Here is a 15,879-nt window from a genome sequence, read left to right as displayed (position 1 = left end):
TTGTTTAGAGGCATAGATAGAAGAAACCTTCCTCTAGGAAAGACTGAGCTTTGTTTCTACCAGTAGCCTCAGAAAAAAAGAGAAAGAAAGAAAAAGAAGGAAATTTAGAGTACTTTGAAATCTGCTGCTGGCTTCAGGTTTTTTATGGCTATTCAAATTTCAACTTTATATGAGAGCCATTTTGTCTTTACAAAGTCTCATGCATGACCCAGAGAAGGCAATGGCAACCCACTCCAGTACTCTTGCCTGGGAAATCCCATGAACGGAGGATCCTGGTAGGCTGCAGTCCGTGGGGTTACTGAGGGTTGGACACGACTGAGCGACTTCACTTTCACTTTTCACTTTCATGCATTGGAGAAGGAAATGGCAAGCCACTCCAGTGTTCTTGTCTGGAGAATCCCAGGGGCGAGGGAGCCTGGTGGGCTGCTGTCTATGGGGTCACACAGAGTTGGACACGACTGAAGCGACTTAGCATCAGTAGCAGCATGCATGACCATTTTTCCTCCTTGCCACTCAACAACAACATCCAGACAAGCACATCTTCTTGAATCGTCTTTCTGCGCAATGAGATTTTACTGGTTTACTCTCACTGGAGATGCCACCCTTTGGTCTTTAAAACTGCCCACTTGGGGTGGGTCTTAAAAATTTGTCTCCTGTCCCTTCCTTCAGTAGTCACTATGTGGTTCTTATAGTCAGATGTCTTTGGGGATGCTGTAAGTATTAAACATATCCTATAGAAAATGGGGTGATCAAAGGGCAGTCACAAGATATGAGGTAGAAAAAAAATCCTATGCTTTTTAGTACATTCTTTCAATATAATTTAATTGTATCACCACTAGGAGGTTTCTCATGTATGAGGTTTAAGAATTGCTTTGGAAAGTGAAGGCACCACAGGAATAAAGACGCTATGTGCTGTGTTGTGCTTAGTCGCTCAGTCGTGTCTGACTCTTTGCGACCCCATGGACTGTATCCCACCAGGCTCCTCTGTGGAGAAGGCAATGGCACCCCACTCCAGTACTCTTGCCTGGAAAATCCCATGGATGGAGGAGCCTGGTATGCTGCAGTCCATGGGGTCGTGAAGAGTCAGACACGACTGAGCGACTTCACTTTCACTTTTCACTTTCATGCACTGAAGAAGGAAATGGCAACCCACTCCAGTGTTCTTGCCTGGAGAATCCCAGGGACGGGGAGCCTGGTAGGCTGCCGTCTATGGGGTCGCACAGAGTCGGATATGACTGAAGTGACTTAGCAGCAGCATGCTCCTCTGTCCATGGGGATTCTCAAGGCAAAAATACTGGAGTGGTTTGTCATGCCCTCCTCCACAGGATCTTCCCAATCCAGGGATCGAACCCAGGTCTCCTACATGGCAGGTGGATTCTTTATCATCTGAGTCATAAGGGAAACCCAAGAATACTGGAGTGGGTAGCCTATCCCTTCTCCAGGGGAACTTCCCATCCCAGGAATCTAGCTAGGGTCTCTTGCATTACAGGCATATTCTTTACCAGCTGAGCTGTCTGGGAAGCCCAAGGATGTTATAAGGTGCCAGAAAAATTAAGAAGACATCATCCATTCATTCAACAAGTATTAGTGAGCACCTACAAGGTATCAGGTCAGACAATTCTCCAACAGTTAGAGACACATCAGTAGATGCAAGCGACAAAACTCTGTCCACAGGGAACTTGCCTCTACTAAGTATTTTATTGAGCATGAGGGCATTAAGCTATTTATTGTAAGAGAGGGAAAGACCCCCTTTGGCATGAAGAGGTCCAAAGGAGGTTCAGGAAAGAAAGAGATGTAAAAATATAAAACTCTTTTACTTCACCAGGTGACTGAAAATCAGATTGAGCCTTCATTTTCAAGATGAAATTTATTAATTTAAAATGTCTGCTAAGTCTGTTAATAACACAGTCCATCCTATGGAGGGAACAAATTTTCTTACATCTGGATGGGGAATATTGATGGAGGATAAAATTAATGTACAGGTGAACCTATGTGCAAAGGAGAAACAGAGACACAGTCGTAGAGAACAAACACATGGACACCAAGTGGGGAAAATGGAGTGGGAGGAATTAGGATCAACAAATATACACTATTATGTATAAAATAGACAATTAATGAGAAACTACTATATAGCACAGGGAACTCTACTCAATGCTCTGTGGTGACCTAAATGGGAAGGAAATCCAAAAAAGAGGGGATATATGTGTACATATGGCCAACTCAATGGACATGAGTTTGAGCAACTTTGGGAGATGGTGAAGGACAGGGAAGCCTGGTGTGCTGCAGTTCATGGGGTCACAAAGAGTCAGACACAGCTGAGCAACTGAACAACAAAAATAGCTGATTCACTTTGCTCTAAAGTGGAAAATAGCACAACATTGTAAAGCAACTATAATTCAATAAAAAATTATAAAAATACACAAGTTCTTCTTTGATTAAATAATAACAATATTGGCACAGGAGATGGGCTTTAGTGTGACATGATAAGAAATTACAGGCCTTTTCTTCTGTGCCTAGAATCCTTTCACCACTGATTTTTTTTTTTTTTAAGACTATTGCTTTCTTGACTCTCAGCCTTGTTTTCAAGGCTATGCTCCTATGCAGTGAGTGTGGAAAGACAGTCTTCACTAGGACTGCCAAGCTAGGGAGAATCCCTCCCTTCCCACTCTGAGGACACCTGTGAGTGGGCTAGTTAGGCCATCTCTGTTCTAAATCTCAGCAAGAAATGTAATGCCTCTTTCCTTGGGTTCATCCTTCCCTACTCATCTCATCTTGGTAGGAAGACCACAAGAATCAGGTTCAAAGTATTGGCCTGGACAAAGGAGAATAATGTGGCTGTTTTTAGTCTAGGCTTTACATCCCTGACAGAGAAGGCAATGGCACCCCACTCCAGTACTCTTGCCTGGCAAATCCCATGGACAGAGGAGCCTGGTAGGCTGCAGTCCATGGGGTCGCTAAGAGTCGGACACGACTGAGCGACTTCACTTTCACTTTTCACTTTCATGCATTGGAGAAGGAAATGGCAAGCCACTCCAGTGTTCTTGCCTGGAGAATCCCAGGGACGGGAGAGCCTGGTGAGCTGCCATCTCTGGGGTCACACAAAGTCGGACATGACTGAAGTGACTTAGCATAGCATAGCATTACATTCCTGATGGCTAAGATGGTAAAGAATCTGCCTGCAAAGCCGGAGGCCTGGGGTTCAATTCCTGGGTCGGGAAGATCCCCTGGAAAAGGGAATGGCAACCCATTCCAGTATTCTTGCCTGGAGAATTTTATGGATGGAGGAGCCTGGCAGGCTACAGTCCATGGGGTCACAGTGAGTCAGACACAGCTGAGCAACTAACACTTTACATCAGAAAGACAAGGGAAGCTGGAAGTCCACTCATAGTATAGCCCAATTTATGAGGATCAGAGTTTGGAGCCAAAACTTATAATGACAAAAGGAGTAATTACATCAAAGGATCTCACTCTTCAAGTTCTCTCGTCATTGTGCAGTTGAGGTGAAAGGCTGGTCAAGCATGTAGCATTATAGGTTCCAGGCCAACTTGGCCTCTTTTCACTCTAAAGTTAAATCTAGTAAGTGTGTTACTCTCTCAGTCATGTCCCACTCTCTGTGACCCCATGGACTACAGTCCACCAGGCTCCTCTATCCATGGAATTCTCCAGGCAAGAATACTGTAGGGGGTTGCCATTCCCTTCTCCAGGGGATCTTCCTAACCCAGGGACTGAACTTGGGTATCCTGCATTTCAGGCATATTCTTTACCATCTGCACCACCAGGGAAGCCCACTAAGTCTAATAATAGTCCAACCCTATGAAACAGAGATTATCATCATACTTCTTTTAAAAATGAGGAAATCAAGACTTGGAACTCAAATGAACTGCCTAAGATCATAGAACCAATAAATGGAAAGACTAGTTTCTGGGACAAATTCTTTGCTCAACTAGGCTGATTTATCAAAGGACCTGTCTATTTTCCACTGGTATTTGTACAATTTGCAATAGTTTTCATACATAGTCCTCAAAATTACCTAGCCAAGTAGTAGAGCAAGTGTTATTACTTTTTTTTTAAGAGCCCAACACCACTGCCCTGTTGCGATCTGCTTGGAATGCTGCGGAGTGGTAAACTCACCTGTATTAGTTTTCCATTGTTTCCATAACAAATTACCACAAACATAACAGCTTACAACAGCAGAAATCTACAGTTCTGTAGTTCATTATACTAAACCAAGGTGTTGATAGGCTCCATTTTTTTCTGGAGGCTCTAAGAGAAAAGCTATTTCTTGCTTGTTGACAAAATTCAGTTTCTCACAGTTGTAAAACTGAGGTCTCCATTTTCCTTCTAGCTATAGGCTAAAGGTCTTTCCCAGTTCTTAAAAGCCCGCTGCATTCCTTGACTCACAGCCCCCTTCTTCCATTTCAAAATCCAGGAACAGTGGTCAAGTCCCTCTCACAAATTTTTCCTCCTCCTTCTTCTGTCTCATCTCTCTGACCCACCAGGGAAAGGTGTTCCACTCTCAAGGACTCCTGTAATTAGCTGAGCCCACCTAGATAATCCAGTAAAGTCTCTCACCTGACCCTTGATCATTGCCCTTACCTGTGATCATATCTACAAAGCCTCTTTTGCAATAGTTATTGACTTCATGGTATTCCCACAAAAGAAAGTGAAGTCACTCAGTCATGTCCAACTCTTTGCGACCCCATGGACTGTATCCTACCAGGCTCCTCCATCGATGGGATTTTCCAGGCAAGAATACTGGAGTGGGTTGCCATTTCCTTCTCCAGGTAGTCCCACAAATTCATATCAAAATCCTAAACCCCAATGTAATGTTATTAGGAGGTAGGGCATTTGATAGGTAATTAGATCATGAGAGTAGAGCCCTCATGAATGGGAACTTACTAAAGAAGAAAAAAAAAAAAAAAAAGCCCCAGAAAGCTCTTTCTCACCCCCTTCACTATGAATCAAGAGAACAGCCATCTGCAACCCAGAATAGGGTCCTCATCAAGTCCTCACTGGAACCTCTGTTCCTGCTTCCAGAACTGTTAGAACTAAATTTCTGATGTTTATAAGCCCCCACCCCACCCATTGCAGTCTATGATATTCTGTTATAGCAGCCCATACTGGGCTTCCCAGGTGACTCAGTCGTAAAGAATCTGCCTGCCAATGCAGGAGACACAAGTTCAATGTCTGGTCTGGGAAGATACCCTAGAGGAGGAAATGGCAACCCACTCCAGTATTCTTGCCTGGGAAATTCCATAGACAGAGGAGTCTGGAGGGCTACAGTCCATGGGGTCACAAAGAGACAAGAGTTAGTGGCTAAACAACAACCACTGACTAAGACAGCGGTAAGGTAACATACTGACAGATTCTGAGTCTCAGGACACACACATCTTTGGGGATCCATTATTCTGCTTCTGACCTTCCCTCTGTTGGTAAAGAATCCACCTGCAATACAGGAGACCCTAGTTCGATACCTGGGTTAGGAAGATCCGCTGGAGAATGGATAAGCTACCCACTCCAGTATTCTGGCCTGGTGAATTCCATGGACTGTAGACTCCATGGGATGGCAAAGAGTTAGACATGACTGAGCGGCCTTCACTTTCACTTTCACTTCATTCTGCTTCCACACAACCCTAGTAACTTGGCCCCATGATGGTCCTTAAGCAAGAAAGTTGTAATGCCTACAAACAAGGCTGGGTTGGGAAGAAGAAGTTTTATTAATGGCCTCTTTCCATCATGCACAGCAAAAAATGAGAGACTTCAAATAATTACAATAATTAAATTACTATTCATACAAATGTGATTTTAGAAAGTTTCAAAAGAGGAAATAAACTTCCTAAGTAATTAGAATAGAATTTTTTATCAGGGTATACTTATTTTGTGATGCAGAACAATAACTTTTCAAGCTACATACTATAAAAGTTCTTATTATATGTCATTTAGATGCTTTGTGAAACAATAATAATTCAAATCTTTAATAACAAACCATGTCACAACAGGGAAATATTATTTGTTTCCATAAAAAATTTAATAATGATAACACATTCATTTTTTTTTTTGCTTTCTCTAGGTTTATGTTCGTGGTACTTTATCACTTTAGGATAACTGTCCTTTTTGTGATGCAAAAGTTTTCCATTAATTCAACCTGAAATGGCAATTTAAAAAAAATTTTTTGTGATTTCAGAGTAAATTTACTTATTCCATTAAAAGATAAGTTTCTTATTGAGTATTATTTAGTCATTTTAGCCTTCTTCTAAGTGATAGGTGCTTTGTAAAAGGTAAAATTGGTTATAACCTTTTATTCTTGAAGTTTTGCCCAAATCTTAACATGAAATAGTCCTGTAATTTCCAGTGCTAACCTAAGCCAATAGATACAATAATTGGACTATTTATCTATTTTGTGTTATGAATAAATCCAGATGCCACATCATAGCACAAATTTCTTATTCACTCATCTCCTAAAGTTTATCTGAGAAAACAGAAATATGTATTCTATAAACAGTTTGAGTTGACCTTTAGTCAACGCCCTTGGGATCTTTCTATGACAATGAAATCTATTCAGTATGTACTCCTAGAAAAGGCACCTTTGATCAAAAGGCAGATACAGAGGCAATGGAGTATTCATCTTAATGCTTAACCAAATCATATTTTCTATTTGCCCAACAAATGATATTCACATAGCAAATTCATTATCCAAATGGGAATAAAGCATTCTAAATATATCAAATATTATGTTTAATAGAAACATGTGATACATAGATTTCTTACAATCAGAAAGCAGAAGAGAACAAGGCATAAAGAGGAACTAAATAAATGTTAATTTACTTCCTTTGGGGGGGAAAAAAATTCCTTAGTAAACTATTAAAGGAATCAATCTTTACAAAAAAAAAAAAAAAATTAAGAACAAAACTTAATCACCATTAATGAGATCTCAGAAATGAATCCAAATACAAAGAAAGCCAATGATTTTGATTGTTGTCCCTAAGAAAGGTGGCTGGCTATGCACAGAAAGTGACTCTAATGTTTAAGAGCAAGAAAAGAAAAGCAACTCCCTAGAAAAACAGTAATAAGAGCTATTGTTTACTCTTCACTTGCTCTGTTCCTGAGATAGAGCTAAGTGCTAATTATGTATTAATACATTCCTAACAATTGTGTAGTTTATGTGGCATGACCATTTTGGAGATGAGAAAATAAAGATTCATTTTTTGAGCAATTTAAAAAATTTGTTTAAGATTAAATAGCTAATAAGTGTCAGAGTGGGGATTTTTGAATCCGAGTTCAAAGCCCACAATCTTTCTAAAATTTACTGAAATCTTAGCTAACAGTTTTTAACTTCTGGGAAAAGGACACTCTTGTGGGCTTTTGTAACACATTTTGCCACGTTGTATGCACACACAAATTGCCAGGAGAAATAGCAACAGCCTCACAGAACACAGATGAAACCACTCTTACGGCAGAAAGTGAAGAGGAATTAAAGAGCCTCTTGATGAGGGTGAAAGAGGAGAATGAAAAAGCTGGCTTGAAACTCAGCATTAGAAAAATGAAGATCACAGCTTCCAGTCCCATCATATCATGGCAAATAGAAGGAAAAAAAAGTGGAAACAGTGATAGATTTCATTTTCTTGGGCTCCAAAATCACCATGGACAGTGACTGCAGTCAAGAAATTAAAAGATGCTTTCTCCTTGGAAGGAAAGCTATGACAAACCTAGACAGCATATTAAAAAGCAGAGACATCACTTTGCCAACAAAGGTCCGTATAGTCTAAGCTATGGTTTTTCCAGTAGTCATGTACAGATGTGAGAGTTGGACCATAAGGAAGGCTGAGGGCTGAAGAATTGATGGTTTTGAATTGTGGTGCTGGAGAAGACTCTTGAGAGTCCCTTGGACAGCAAGGAGATCAAATCAGTCAATCCTAAAGGAAATTAATCCTGAGTATTCAGTGGAAGGAGTGATGCTAAAGCTCCAATACTTTGGCCACCTGATATGAAGAGCCAACTGATTGGAAAAAGACACTAATGTTAGGGAGGAATGAAGGCAAAAGAAGAAAGGGGAAGCAGAAGATGAGATGATTAGATGGCATCACTGACTAAATGGATATGAATTTGAGCAAACTCCAGGAAATAGCAGAGGACAGAGGAGCTGGCATGCTACAGTTCATGGGATCACAAAGTCGAACATGATTTAGTGACAACAACTGTAAATGTTACGTTATGTTAATCACTCAGTTGTGTCCGACTCCGTATGACTCCATGGACTGTAGCCCACCAGTCTCCTCTGTCCATGGATTTCTCCAGGCAAGAATATCGGAGTAGGTTGCCATTTCCTTCTCCCAACAAAGAATATACACAGAGACAAAAAATAGTTTATGTATTAGCCTACAATAATAGTTGTAGACAATGAAATAGCTACTTGTGTTTTCTAATTAACATACTGCCAGTACAACATTAAGAGGGAACCCAGGCCTAGCTTGCAAGCCAAAAATAATAAGAGGAGAATAAAAGGAAAAATATACATCACCAAATCTGTTGGACTTCGGTTTTCAAACCTGATTTCATGGGATTCAACAGAGATAATGCAAAATATTAAAATAATTGTCTAAATACAAATATGTTTCTTTTCAATATAATCATTGTTTCCCCTTGTTTCATATACAGTATAATTTTAGTAAAAAAATTTACTTATATCACTCAGTTGTATTCCCTAATAAATGATATTAAGATACATACTAGTTCACTATGTATTAATCCATCTGCAAACCTGAAACAAAATGGTGGTTGGTAACATTCAAATATGCTTAGTGTCCACATAATTCACAAAACCTCCAAAACTATCACCACAGAAGTAACACTGACAATCCTTGCCAGAAGTCTTCTATTGAATTTGCTCTATCTTTTCAACTAGAAGTCCAGTTTCTGTTATCTATGTTAGTATTAATTTTACTAGTTTAATTAACACTATGAGGTCCTGTACACATATAATTGAATGCTATGTACAATATTATTTTAGATAGCTGTTTTGCTGTATTTTAGCACTATGCCTAAGGGAACTCTCTCAGCGTTAGCAAATCATACAGCATTGTTTTTCCTCCGAGGAATCTAGTTCCCCAAACCAGTCACGATGCAAACGGTTTTTGCAAGTTTTTTTCATACCGAGTACAAACTTTGCATGAAATCAGAACATCCTACTCACATATGCATTTTACTAAGAAAGTGCTCATTAAGATGATACACCACACTCCCAGGAAAAACCAGAGAGCAGTCAAAATGTCAATTATATTTGTATGGGAAGTAAACAGGAATAAAAATTTCCAAATTGCAAAAATCAAGTACTCAGCAACCTGTTGTACTTCAAAAAAACAATCAGTGAACATAACACAAGTGACTTGTTTTCCTAAGTAACCTAACCAACAAGAATATCAAAACAATGGGAAAAGGTGAAGTTGAAAACTCCAAAATCATACCTAGACTTGCAAAATCAGTATTCAGACTGAGAAATGTGTGTATCTGGGTACAGGCCCAGAGCTTCATATATTATGAACTAATATGAACTTTTTGGGAGAAGGCAATGGCACCCCACTCCAGTACTGTTGCCTGGAAAATCCCATGGATGGAGGAGCCTGGTAGGCTGCAGTCCATGGGGTTGCTAAGAGCCGGACATGACTGAGGGACATCACTTTCACTTTCCACTTTCATGCATTGGAGAAGGAAATGGCAACCCACTCCAGTATTCTTTTTTTTTTTCCCCTTTTTTTTCCCTTTTTTTTTAATTTTATTTTTTAACTTTACAATATTGTATTGGTTTTGCCATATATCAAAATGAATCCGCCACAGGTATACACTTGTTCCCCATCCTGAACCCTCCTCCCTCCTCCCTCCTCCCTCCCCGTACCATCCCTCTGGGTCATCCCAGTGCACTAGCCCCAAGCATCCAGTATCATGCATCGAACCTGGACTGGAGACTTTTCATATATGATATATGTGTTTCAATGCCATTCTCCCAAATCATCCCACCTCTCCCTCTCCCACAGAGTCCAAAAGACTGTTCTATACATCAGTGTTTCTTTTGCTGTCTCGTATACAGGGTTATTGTTACCATCTTTCTAAATTCCATATATATGCGTTAGTATACTGTATTGGTGTTTTTCTTTCTGGCTTACTTCACTCTGTATAATAGGCTCCAATTTCATCCACCTCATTAGAACTGATTCAAATGTATTCTTTTTAATGACTGTCACTTCAGTATTCTTGCCTGGAGAATCCCAGGGACGGGGAGCCTGGTGGGCTGCCATCCATGGGGTCGCACAGGGTCGGACACGACTGAAGCGACTTAGCAGCAGAGGCAGCATGAACTTCTTCCTATTTATTCTTAGCTGACCTCTGTATCATACAGATCGTTATGTGTGATCAATTTTTAGAATCATAGAGTCTGACTAAACAAGCAATATTATGTATACTGATAAAATATCTGACTCTCTGGATGTGTGTATTAATTATTAATAGGGGTGGAACTAGAACTTTCACCTTAAAATAATTTTTACACCTGTGCTCAGCATTATCATCCACAAAATGATAAAAGAAAAACAAGCTTTTTTCTGGTACGTCAGTTATAAACACACCAACAGTCTCCAGAAGCACACCACTTTAAAAAACAACTGGTTACAATGATTAATGTCAGTGTAATCCAGACAGTGTCAATGCATGTATGAAAATCTTGAGATAAATCCTGTCATTTCTGTGTGATGAGGAACAGTAATTTTTCATAGAGAAAAGATAATGACAATTAGTAACTGAAAGCAAAAATAGGACAATTCCCCATATAAATAAAAGGCTGCTAACCCTTCCCCTTTTCCTGAAAAAGCCCAATTTTTTTCAATGATAAAGCATCAGTCAAAAATTTACTCTCTTTAGAATACCAAAAGGAAATTTCAAGGACTATATGGGTGTCTCCTAAATATCCAGGAATTACAAACAAGACAAATAAAAGATCAGATTTCATAATTAGGTTTGCATTATTTCATTATTAAATGACATTTCGATTTGTATATCTCTTTATTACTTACTTTTCTAATAATGTTTGTTTTTACTTTTTTATTTGTTCAGGTTCTTCTGAATAGAAAGGAAGACTATCAGCATCAGAGTTTCAGTTCTACAAACTCCATCCCCTAATTCCACAGTGGCTCAATTCTATTGACACTGGACTATAATTCCATTTCCCTTGGCTTTTACAAAAATAGAAATAATAAGGCTTATTTACTTGCTTCACTTCAAAAATACAAACGTCAAAGCACCTCAGAACAGATCTCTATGTTTTTATATCTTTTCATTATAGGAAACACTGTGATGAAAGTCCTTACAAATATAATTTAAAGGAAAAAACTAGAACTATAAAGTTAACCTTCAAGGAAATTTAAATTACAAATTAAATTAAATTACAAATACCCCAATATGGTTGACTCATGGTCTCTCTTCACTTCCAATAGTACATCCTCGGTTACCTGTACAAATCCCCTTCATAGATAACTTGGCACTCACAAAGTTGTAGGATGGAACTGTGGGAAAGAGAGATGAGATGAGATTCTCTTTTTATAACCTCACCTGTGCTCTCTTTTGAAAAGCTGAAAAATATCAAAGCTAAGCTATTTTTCCTGCTGGCGCCCTAAGAGGAATTATCTCATCTTCCACCTGCCTCCTTGGAATAGGTCTTACAATAGTTAGGCAAGGGGCTCATACATCACCCCAGTCAAATTATCAGATGGGTTCCCTTTCTGTTTGGATATGGAAATGGAAAAATTCACAGACTCCAAATATTATTCAAAAATTCAGTTTAGAGGATTTCTCCATCACCAAGCCAAGTGTTATCTTTGACTTCCCAGAGAGAATTTCAGATGTTTTGTACGACTCGGTCACTGTTAAGCATTATCAGGAAATGTGAACCTGCAGCCTCCATGGTTGCAAATCTCAGGAATATTGACAATCACAGGTAGCCATTTAAAAATAGAAACGATGAATTCTTACAGATGGAACACATTAGTGTTATCAATACCACTGCCCATGTTGCAGAGAAGAAGCCAATTCTGACTCCACAATGGAACCATTCCTCTGACTTGCTTTTCCTTGCTTTTGTTATTATAATCATACAGAATGGCCTGCCTCCAAGAATCCTGCCCCTCTGCCTGACTATTAAGCTACAGTGCCTTTGTTCAGAACCCTGTGTGCTTGTAGATGGATGGAAGGGGGAAATTAACACATAATCCACCTGAGGCTTGCCATTCTAGGAGATGCTTGCAAGATTAATGGCCTTTTTACTTTGCTTCCTTACTGTCCTCATCTCTCATCTATGAAAACACCTGGCATCCAGACCCTGATAAGATGGTTATTCTGAGGCACTAGCTTGCCATCTTCTCAGTCAGCTGGCTCCCAATTAAAGTCTCTTCCATGCCTCAACCTGTCTCTTGGATTCATTGGCGCATTGTGCAGTGAGCAGAGCGAGTTTGGACCCAGTAACACACAGACCGATGGAATGATACTTCTCAGAGATGTCACTGATACTTTTCTTGTCTTAAAAGTTTCTTAGGTAGGGCTATCACAAAGCATATCCTCTCTAAAAATGAACAAAGCCAGCTTGAAAAACCTGAATCACAAAAGAAGCAGAGTGACTCTGAATCGCAATTTCCACAGAGGGGATTAGCTTGTGCAATCTCTGGAAGCCCCCAATAAGTGTCTCCTTGGCCACACACAGGTCTCCTGCCCTCCAGGATGGATATTTTCTCGTTGTTTCATAACAGCCCATTACCCTTTTTTGTTTATCTCTGACCATAACAGAAAATCCCTACTGGCACAGAGGCAGGGGAAGAATCAAAACAGAGATTTCTTTAAAGGTCGGTGTTGTTTATTTTCTGGAAATCACTGATCTGGTGCTCTTATTATGAGTCTAAGGGGAAAGGACAGCATTCTAATCCTTTATTCTATACACACCTAGCACGCTACCGAAACAGAGCATGCTGAACTGTAGCTTTCCAGGGTTGCTCTGCCTCCTGGATAGATAACCACCTTCAGAAGCTACACTTCCCAGGAGTCCTCCCAAATTGTATTTTAATAGCATGAATGACTTCCAGCAGAATAGGAACAATAGATAAGAAATGCCTTATGCTATATAATGACACCAGCTAATGTGTGTTGAGCAGCTCCTAAGAGCCAGGTAAACAGGTAAATAGGTTCCTTACATGTGTATATTGAGTCTAAGAACTTCTTTCTTACTCTTGGGGGGGAAAAAGGAGTAAGTAAAGAACATATTACTCAGGACTCAATTGCCTCCCTTGGATCTTTGAATTTTGATTCTTTCATGTGAGAAGAACAACAAAACAGTGATCATGCACGTTGCCTCATGTTCAGTAGGTATGGCCAACGCACTCTTCATTAATATTGCAAAGACTTGCTTTGTTGCTGTTTAGTTGCTAAGTCAAATCTGACTCTTTGTGACCCCATGGACTGTAGCCCACCAGGCTCTCTGTCCAGGGGATTTCCCAGCAAGAATACTGGAGTGGGTTACCATTTCCTTCTCCAAGAGATCAAATCTACATCTACTGTATTGACAGGCAGATTCTTTACCACTGAGCCACAAATACTGAAAAGATCTGCTATCACATTTTAAAATAAAAATAATTTTATTTGGATTAGGTATCATGCTTATTATGGCCAAAGCACATCTGTCAAGTTCTTTTTAATACTTATAATGTTGCAAGGTAGCCTTACTTTTCAAATATATTTATACACTTGCTTGATAGTCTTGAGAGTAATATTAATTTGTCCATTCTTTCATTCTTTCATGAGCCATCTGAGATCAGCTCTCAACAAAGAACTAAAGGAAATTCCAAAGATATAAAGTCAATTTCCTTCTTAAGATATTTATTGCTTGCACTGCTTTATTTTTAAAACATTATTGGAGAATTCAAGTTTAAAACTGTATTGAATGAGGTATAATAATAGCAATGGACTGCAGAGACTTTCTTAATCTCTAACACTGGCACCACTGGTAATTTTTTAAGCAAACCTCAAAGGATATTATTCCTTCCACAAGGACAGAAAAGTGTGTATGTGTGTGTATACACACACACAGACACACACACACACACATGGCTCATGGGTAGAGGGAGGGAAGAAGAAGGAGAAGAGAGGAAAGGGGACAAGAAGGAGAAAGAGGAGGGCAAGAGTGAGAGAGAAAATATGCTATAATACTCACCAAATACATATTGAACAATAGGCTTCAAAACACATGAGCCAGGAGCAATAACTATAAAAGCAAATACAGTCAACAATGTGATCTTTCACTTGACTTAATTCAAAAAGACTTTTGGTGGCAGCTCTTTGGCTAGAGCATTTATGTTAAGTGTTCCTTAACTGATGGAGAAAGTGCCATACCTCCATTCCTTGGTCTCTACTAGTAGTTAGGGTTACACTCATCTGTAGTGGTTAAGGCTACACCTGTTGTAACTAATAAATTAAGAGTGACCTAGTAACAGATTTCCAGTGGTCATATATGGATGTGAGAGTTGGACCATAAAGAAAGCTGAGAGGAAAGAATTGATGTTTTTGAACTGTGGATTTGGAGAAGACTCTTGAGAGTCCCTTGGACTGCAAGGAGATCCAACCAGTCCTTTCTAAAGGAAATCAACCCTGAATATTCATTGGAAGGACTGATGCTAAAGCTGAAACTCCAGTACTTTGGCCACCTCATGCGAAGAGTTGACTCATTGGAAAAGACTCTGATGCTGGGAGGGATTGGGGGCAGGAGGAGAAGGGGACGACAGAGGATGAGATGGCTGCATGGCATCACTGACTCGATGGACGTGAGTCTGAGTGAACTCCGGGAGTGGTGATGGACAGGGAGGCCTGGCATGCTGCGATTCATGGGGTCGCAAAGGCGACCCGACTGAGCAACTGAACTGAACTGAACCTATCACTAATTTGTGTGTGTGTGTGTGTGCTCAGTTGTGTCCGACTCTTTGTGATCCCATGGACTGTAGCCTACCAGGCACCTCTGTCCATGAGATTCTCCCAGCAAGAATACTGGAGTGGGTGGCCATTTCCTTCTCCAGGGGATCTTCCTGACCCAGGGATCAAATCAACATCTCCTGCACTGGCAGGCAGATTCTCTAACACTGTGCCATTTGATAATAGGTATTACTAATTAATGCTCTCCTACAATTGATGTGAAGTTAAATCTTGCTTAATATACAAACTGCAAAGAAAAAGCAAAAAAGCTTTTTAATAAATACATGCTAAATAGATTGTAAACAGGCATTGTTGCAGGTTCTGTGAATACGGTGAAAGAACTTAGCCCCTAAGGGGTCAGAGGCTTGTAAATGCTTCGGAGATAACTAAAAGTAATCACATGAAGGAAAGCAACAGGAAAGTCCTCTCTGAGAAGGTGTCTTTTAGGCTGAAATTGAAATGTCAGGAAGGAAACATCTTCTGAGGATAAGGAGGAAGAGCTCTTAGGCACAGGGAATACCCAGTGCACTGGATTTAAGCACAAAGACGTTTGGCATGTGGCCAGAGCAAGCTAGGGAGAGACAGTACCACAAAAGCAGCTCAGAGGAGTAGGCAAGTGTAGGACTTTGAAAGCTGGAATAAGGAGAGTGGATTTCCTAAGTGGGATGGGACCTTTCAAGGGTTCTGAAGCAGGAGAGAGACACATAATAAATTCAGGGGGAGCAACTATCCAAGAAAGGACACAAAGAAGATACCATGCTGACTTGGACTAGAAAGTTAGGGGAAAAAAAGAAAAGACAGATCTGAGATACTGACTCTTTGTGACCCCGTGGACTGTAGCCCACCAGGCTCCTCTGTCCATGGGATTCTCCAGGCTAGAATACTGGA

General features: G+C 40.0%; 1 protein-coding gene across 12 annotated transcripts in view; it reads right to left on the bottom strand.

Annotated features, from left to right (window-relative positions):
* TAFA2 (TAFA chemokine like family member 2) overlaps window positions 1-15,879 on the bottom strand; it is a 563,996-nt gene that overhangs the window by 397,941 nt on the left and 150,176 nt on the right. For 3 of the 12 annotated variants that reach the window (XM_086400252.1, XM_086400256.1, XM_086400264.1), the window contains exon 2: window positions 11,440-11,549. The exons of the other annotated variants lie outside the window; for them this stretch is intronic. The gene's annotated coding sequence lies outside the window, so the exon portion shown is untranslated. The remainder of the gene's footprint in view (window positions 1-11,439; window positions 11,550-15,879) is intronic. 12 annotated transcript variants of the gene reach the window in all.

This window comes from Bos grunniens, chromosome 5 (genome assembly GCF_055505025.1).
Source record: "Bos grunniens cultivar Pamir isolate PY7600 chromosome 5, Bosgru_T2T1.0, whole genome shotgun sequence".
Lineage (NCBI taxonomy): Eukaryota > Metazoa > Chordata > Mammalia > Artiodactyla > Bovidae > Bos > Bos grunniens.
Note: the sequence above shows the minus strand (reverse complement) of the source record. Positions and strands in the feature narration are given on the sequence as shown.